The sequence below is a fragment of the Trachypithecus francoisi genome, unplaced genomic scaffold, assembly GCF_009764315.1.
Source record: "Trachypithecus francoisi isolate TF-2019V2 unplaced genomic scaffold, Tfra_2.0 Lachesis_group20, whole genome shotgun sequence".
NCBI classification, from domain to species: Eukaryota; Metazoa; Chordata; class Mammalia; order Primates; family Cercopithecidae; genus Trachypithecus; species Trachypithecus francoisi.
This window is the reverse complement of record NW_022681466.1, coordinates 1,439,112-1,446,349: the sequence shown is the minus strand read 5'-3', so window position 1 is coordinate 1,446,349 and position 7,238 is coordinate 1,439,112. Positions and strand designations below refer to the sequence as shown.

The 7,238-nt window shown below is 39.1% G+C and overlaps 1 pseudogene across 1 annotated transcript; it reads right to left on the bottom strand.

The window, feature by feature from the left end:
* Positions 1-572: 572 nt before the first annotated feature.
* LOC117066606 lies at positions 573-1,882 on the bottom strand (annotated as a pseudogene). The gene has a single exon (XR_004430396.1). The product of XR_004430396.1 is annotated as a 60S ribosomal protein L3-like (transcript).
* Positions 1,883-7,238: the final 5,356 nt, after the last annotated feature.

The following is a 7,238-nucleotide window of genomic DNA, read 5'->3' as shown; positions in this document are numbered from 1 at the left end:
ATTCATATTCCCACCATTGAAAGATAACCATTATAAATACTTTGATATATCTTTCTGCTTTTCCTGTATTTCTATTTCTATTTTTAAATCTATGCTTTATAACTTTTAAAAATTAATATAATGGGTTTTTTTTAATGATGAGGTCTCACTATATTGACCAGGCTGTTCTCAAACTCCTGGCCTCAGGCGATCCTCAAACTCAGCCTCCCAAAGTTCTGGAATTATAGGCATGAGCTACCGCACCTAGCCTCTATAATTTTAAGATCAATTATGTCATATTTTCAGTACATGAGCATCACACTTTTTATATCATGCAAGTATCTGTCATGCAACTAAAAATTATTTGAAAGTGTATATTTTAATGCTCACATATATTTTATGAATTATAATTAATTCTCACCTATTCTTATACCTTTATATTCATTTTTTTGTTTTGTTTTTTACCCTTACAAGTATGCATTTACCTGGCCTTGGAGATTTTTTTATCTTCATATCTTTCTCCATTCATTATAGATTTCTAGATGTACAAGTACTAGGTCAAAGCTTATGAAGTCTTAAAGGTTTTTTTCTTCTTTTTTCAGTGGAAAATAACTTTTATTGAGACCCCACCAGCTGCAAAATCTGCTCCTGGCATTAAGCTCCTTCTTCCTTTGCAATTCGGTCTTTCTTGAGTGGTCCCATGAATGCTTTCTTCTCTTCCATGGTCTGGAAGCGGCCATGGCCAAACTTGGAGGTGGTGTCAATGAACTTAAGGTCCATCTTCTCCAGAGCCCGCCGCTTCGTCTGCGCCAGCAAGGACTTGCGGAGGGTGAGCACCCGCTTCTTGGTTCCCACCACACAGCCCTTCAGCATAACAAAGTCATTTGTCACCTCTCCATAGTGCACGAAGCCACCCAGGGGGTTGATGCTCTTGTCTGACAGGTCGTAGTCAGTAGACGCGTTGTTCTTGATCACCTTGCCGTCCTTGGTGTGGAAGCCTTGACCAATCTTGTAGATCTTCTTGTTGACTTCTGTGCGATGGTGGTAGCCTTTCTGACCGGCACGGGCCACGGAGAACGCCACGCGGGCTGGATGCCAGGCCCCAATGCAGGCCACCTTGCGCAGACCTCGGTGGGTCTTGCGGGGCAGCTTCTTGGTGTGCCAACGGCTGGTGACCCCTTTGTAGCCTTTGCCCTTGGTCACCCCGATGACGTCGATCATCTCATCCTGCCCAAACACTTGGTTCACAGGTACCTGCTGCTCGAGCCTCTCGCGGGCCCAGTCCAGTTTCTCGGCCATGGTGCCTCCATTCACCTGGATCTCCATCAGGTGGGCCTTCTTCTGGCGCAGAGGAAGCAGGCGCATCTGGGTGTGGGCAATGACACGGATGACTTGGCAGTACTTCTTCATGCTGCTGAAGTCCTTCTCAAGCTGCTTCTTGCCATCCTCATCCTGCCATTTCTTGCAGTACTTGGTAAAGGCCTTCTTCTTAGATTTATGCCAGTTGTTATAGAAACGCCTCTTGCATTCATCACTGATGTGCTCAGCGAAGACAGTCTTGAAGGTCCAGAGGCCTCGAGGGGTTTCCACGTAGCCCACAATGCCCACAACCACCATGGGTGGCGTCTCCACAATGGTTACAGCCTCCACCACCTCCTTCTTGTTCACCTTAGATCCTGGCCTGTCGACTTCCCGCACGCACGATGTGGGTCATGCCAGCCTTGTATCCCAGGAAGGCTGTGAGGTGGACAGGCCTCAGATGGATCATCCTTAGGGAAGCTCTTAACCTTCCCGCGACGCCTGCTGCTGCGCTTCCGGGGCAGGAAGCCGAGGGACCCATGTCTGGGAGCGGAGAACTTTCTGTGAGACATCACGCCATCAAATCCCGCCAGTAGAGCTTTTTTCTTTTTTTAAATGCAGTTCTTTCTAATGAAATCCCAATGGATTGAATCTTAAGGATGGTCTAAATTATGTGACTTTGCATAGTGGCTGTATTGCCCAGTGGGGAAAGGTTGAGCTTTGGGTCAACTTGACATGTGTTTGCAAACACAAGTAACTAGCCACTTACTAGTTGTGAAAGATTGTTATAGGAATTAGAAATAATAAATCTAAAATGACTAATACTTTGTGATCAACTAATCAAAGGTATCTTTTTATTCTATCACTATTGCTCCTGCCACTAATGATGATGAAAAATGATAAGGTGAATAAATCAAACATGTTAACTAGGATAATAAGGCATGCATACAATAAGTCTATAAATAAATAACAGAAGTTTATGTAGTGCTTGATTAAGTGCTAAAGTCATAAATGAAGAGGTAAGCATCTGGGGAACTTAGCAACAGATTAGTTCTATATTTGATAAGACAGGTTGGCATGAAACAGAAAACAGTAAAATGGATTTCACAATTGATCATCAGAATTTGAATAAATTCATGTATTTAAAGAAATACTAAAATTGAACATTAAACTCGGACCAGAGTTTAGTCTTTCAAGACAAAGATGTTGAATTGACACTTGATTCTTTGCACCGGGAGAGATCTACAGATGACTGAGCAGAAGGATAGGGTGTGTAAACAGGGCTGTTGGAACATTAATCGGACTGTCATTTCTTCGTCCATTGCCTCTGGCTGCAGCCCTACCATCTTATCTTTGCTTCCATTTTTGTTTTCTTAATGTGATTTCCAACATTCCAATTTTTATTTAAAAGAAAATAGAGATACAGAAATTATGTTCCAACTGTTCATGTGAATAGGACCTATACATGTGGACTCCTAACCTGCTGATACCAAATTCAATGTTTATTCCTCTACTTTCTGCAGAGTATAACTTTTCCTAGCATCTCTGCTCAGACAAATCTAGAAACCTAAAATAAGACCTCTGTTTTTCAAAGCCACTTTCTAATTCTCCCCAACAGATCCTCCACGTTATTTCTCTCCTAACTCTGAAATATATGAAATTTGAATTTTTGCTCCTTATGCAGGACCCAATTCCAAATGCTTGGCTCAATTTTCATGCTTCCCTGTGCAAGAGTTTCTTCCATTTTAGAAATAAATTTGATCAGTATCTACAGGTTTAATTGAATGTTTCCTTTATCATTGACCAGCTTCCATTCTGTAGGCACTTATCCTCAATTGAGATTTAATTTCAGTGTTCCAATAAATTTATGTTTTAATATTCAAAGTCCTAGTGTGTAAGTTACAAATAAATAAAACTTGTATTGCAGCCATGCAAAAATAAAATGCTATACCCAACTAGTACCAATCACATTAGTGATTTATGATAGCACAATAATATTCATAGCATTATATGACTATGAAAAGAAAATGCAAGTTTTCAGATGCAACTTTTAGCTCCATGACAGACCAGCCTGTAGTTATCAGTGTATACAGTTTACAGCTACAAACCCGACTTTGCTATTTATTGCAGAAAAGTACTCAAAGTAAGTATTGTTCCTTCAGCAAAATATTCACTGACCCAAAACTGTTTGTGACATTTTACAATGCACACAGCCTCATGCAAGTTTAGACAAGTGGACTTATACTGTCTTATGAGTGCCTGCCCCTAATAAACTACCTTGTAATGCAAAAGTAACATATCTTTCATGACTATTTTGACAAAAGTTTAAAACACATATGATGAAGTTCAACTTGCAGGAACCACGGACTGCCAGAAAACGTTAGTTTCTACATTATATGTACATTTAGAAGTTTACTTGAAATCTGCCTTTTATAAAGGAATGGTATGAATAAGTGAAACTGTACATTTTTAAAATTTGATTTCCATTAAAGCAGAAATTATAAGGTTGAAAAAAATAGGTGCTTCATTAGATTTTTTTAATGTACTTATTAGGCTCAAATGCAGACATTTCATCTGCATCATTTGGATTTGAACGACATACAATTCATTTTAAGTGTTAAAGAAATTTAAATGAATTACTATTATAAGCAAATGTTTTTAGAAATTGTTTCTAGGATTAGCGATAGAGCAACTCAGAATTTATATCATAGACTTAAATTCTATCACAAGTGTTTCAGCTTCTGATCTTTTTATCGCAAAGATCTCATTTCAAAACATGTAGTAATACAAAAGTCTATTCTTTTGTATGGTTTGCATAACTGAGTCACCAAGTTTTAGCAAGGCAGGAACTGACAGTATAAATAATTTTTTTTTTTTTTTGCAATCTGATTGTCATTTCCCTGCATGTAAACAGAAATATGTGAATACTCACATTTTGCCTGTTAAGTCAACTTGGGAAAAAATTAGGAGAGCCAGCTTTCCCATTTACTGAGATTAAACCTCTTTTATGTGTTAGCACATGTAAGAATGCTTTAAAAAAAAACCTTGAAAAATAATCTGTCTTACCTATCAAAGTCCAAAGCTATTGCTTTTACTGTATATTATTTTTATATAAAAAATAATGCCTTCTTTGCACAGATTAAGGAAAGTATATACTTAATAATTTAATTGGCAGAAAGCAAATTCAAAAAGTATATGAACATGCAGGCACACACTACAGACTCATGCACATACACAATTATATCTGTTGACCCAATGATGACACATCCAAAAACCTCATAAAAAGATGAAGAGGGCTAAGATTTGATTTGCAGTTGCTTAGTTCTAACAGAAGAGCTGTGGTCAGTTCTGACTCTTTCTCATAACCTGCCTTCATAATCTTGATTTTATGATATTTAGAGTCCAGTTACATTTTGCAATTTAAAAAGTCACCTATTCACTCGTTACACACATATTTATTATGCACTAAAATATGAAACATTCAAAATAGATACTGGCAGCTCTCAGTATTTTTGAAAAGTAGAACAATCTGTAAAGCTCTAAGGCTAAACAGCTTCAACATGTCAGTAAAACGTGAGCTAAGTACACAGAATTTAAGCAGTTCCCTTAGACTAAAAGACAATGCACATATTATTCACATTTTCTTTCAGAAGCAATCTGAACATCTACCTGGTCAGAGTATCATTTAGCCCAACAGCCTTAGTCCCCAATGCCGTATCCATAGTTTCAAAATCCAGATAGTATAATGGAAATTTATACAAGTCTCTTTAATGCTGGGTTCAAAATGAATCAATGCTCTTCTCTAAGTGAATTAAACACAGAAATTAGTTTACTCCTCTCTGTATTCTATCTTCTTCCCTTAAGCATTGCTTGCCTTTGTTCCTTTTTTTTTCTCTCCATAGTCCATACATTCATTTAAGTCCTACATAAAGGGGATCGGTACCAAAAAATAGCCGGTGATCCACGTGGAATGCTCTGAATTATATTACTACCACGATTTAGCATTGGGTTCATCTCTGAAAATACAGCTCAAGACCTACATGATTCCAGCTCCACAGGCTCCGCTGAAAAGCATTGCCTATCAAAGCAATACACAGAAAAAGCACCAAACATGCTTGATAATATAAAACCAAGCCATACCCCCAGAGAGTGAGACAATCCAGTCAGCAAGAAAAAAAAAAAAAAAATCAGTGTTGGAATTATTTCTCCATAATGGAAAGCAATTCTCTGTGAATTGACTTACAGGTCATGACATAAAACCAAAAAAACAAAGAAAGAACTCTAAGCATTGACAGATGTTCTGTGCTCGCTCCTGCCTCCTGAACCCCTCTGAGTCTCCATCAGAAGGCAGCCTGACCTGCAGCCCTTTTCAAGCAACTTAGGAACTGGAGAGCTCTCATACAAAAGGTTTTACCCCTCATTCCACTGAAGACCCCCTCCAACCAAGAAAACATTTTCTCACAGGAGAATTTAAGAGAGTCTATGGATTCATGCTCGATTTCATAATTTCCTCTCTGTACAAAAACCAGGGTATTTATTTCTCTTACGTAATTTCCAGGGAATCAGTTGCATGACCTGACTTGTATTCTGTTGGTCTACTGAGGGGACCTTACCGTCAGTCACCATTGGTGAGAACATACCCAAGGGCTGATATATGACTGCAAAGGAACTTAACAATTCCTGGAAGGAAAAGGGTTAAGAGCCAGTAAAAACAGCATAAATTTACACATGACCTAGTGCGATTACACTTTTATTCTCTTCCTTACAAGAAACAACAACAATGACAACCTCCATAACTAATGCTTCTGGTCTAAAAAACCTTCTCCCTAAAGGACATGTTTTCACCCACTACCGATGATCTCAACAACTTTCTGGATAGAAAGGACCTATAGACAGAGAGATGTACCTGCCGGTGAGTTTTCTTTCCAAAGGATCTAAAAAGTCCATTCCAGGTCATGGGAAAATCATCTCAATGATTGTGCTGAAGGGAGCAGCCTTGTATGATTGGTTTGTGATGGTTCGATTCAAGCTGACAAGTTCTAGAATGATAATTGTTTTGTCCCAATCTTAACTTGCTAAGAAGGGAGATGGCTTGAATAGCCAGAGGCCTTGACTCCAGAAAGAACTGAGTAGATAAAAGCTACTGCAGTGGCTTCAGTTAAAAAAAAAAAAAAAAAAAAAAAAAAAAAAAGCTGGTCTCCTGATACCATTGCCTTCCATGAGGCAGAGTGCTCTGCCTTTTTCTTTGCAAAATATAGGAAGAGGATTGTCTAAGCAAGTGAAAAGTAGTTGGGGACAGATAAAGGACACGCGTTTTTTTTTTCCTTTTATAGGTGAGATCAAATGCACCAAAGACTACACGAAGCCAATGCCTCAGTCCTGTCTGTCCTAGCCCTGCAATAGAGGTGTCACTAGGTGAATAAGCTAGTTACAAACTGAGTTCTCAGTATAGGGTTCTCTGGGGCCAGCAGAAAGGGGGCAGACAGGTGGGTTGCAACCTCTCCCTCCTACTCATATCTCTCAACAACCCAACAATCTCCTTTCCTCTTTGTCTTTCCCTTTCCTCCTCTAGGAATTTTTCATTAGCTGAAGAACAGGGGCATCTGCTGCCACAGAGAGAAGTTGCTCTTTTGCCTTTAGCCGTGGATGTATCAGGGTGGTCATGTATTCACCTGGAGAGCCCACAGATGCCACTGACACAGCAGCTGCTCTGACAATAACCCATCAATTGTACTCTCTTCTCTCTCTTGCCTCTCCTCCTTCTTCCTGCTATCCACACACAAATTCTTCAAGAAAAACCTCTACGATGCTTCCTGGCAACAGGGCTGAAATATCTGGAGTAGCAGATACCTTAGAAGGGCTATCTTGGAAACTTCTGAATGAAATTGATGGTATTAGAAGTGCTGATGAAGAACTCATTTAAATGGAAAAGGTAGACATCCAGAAAAAAGTAAACATTT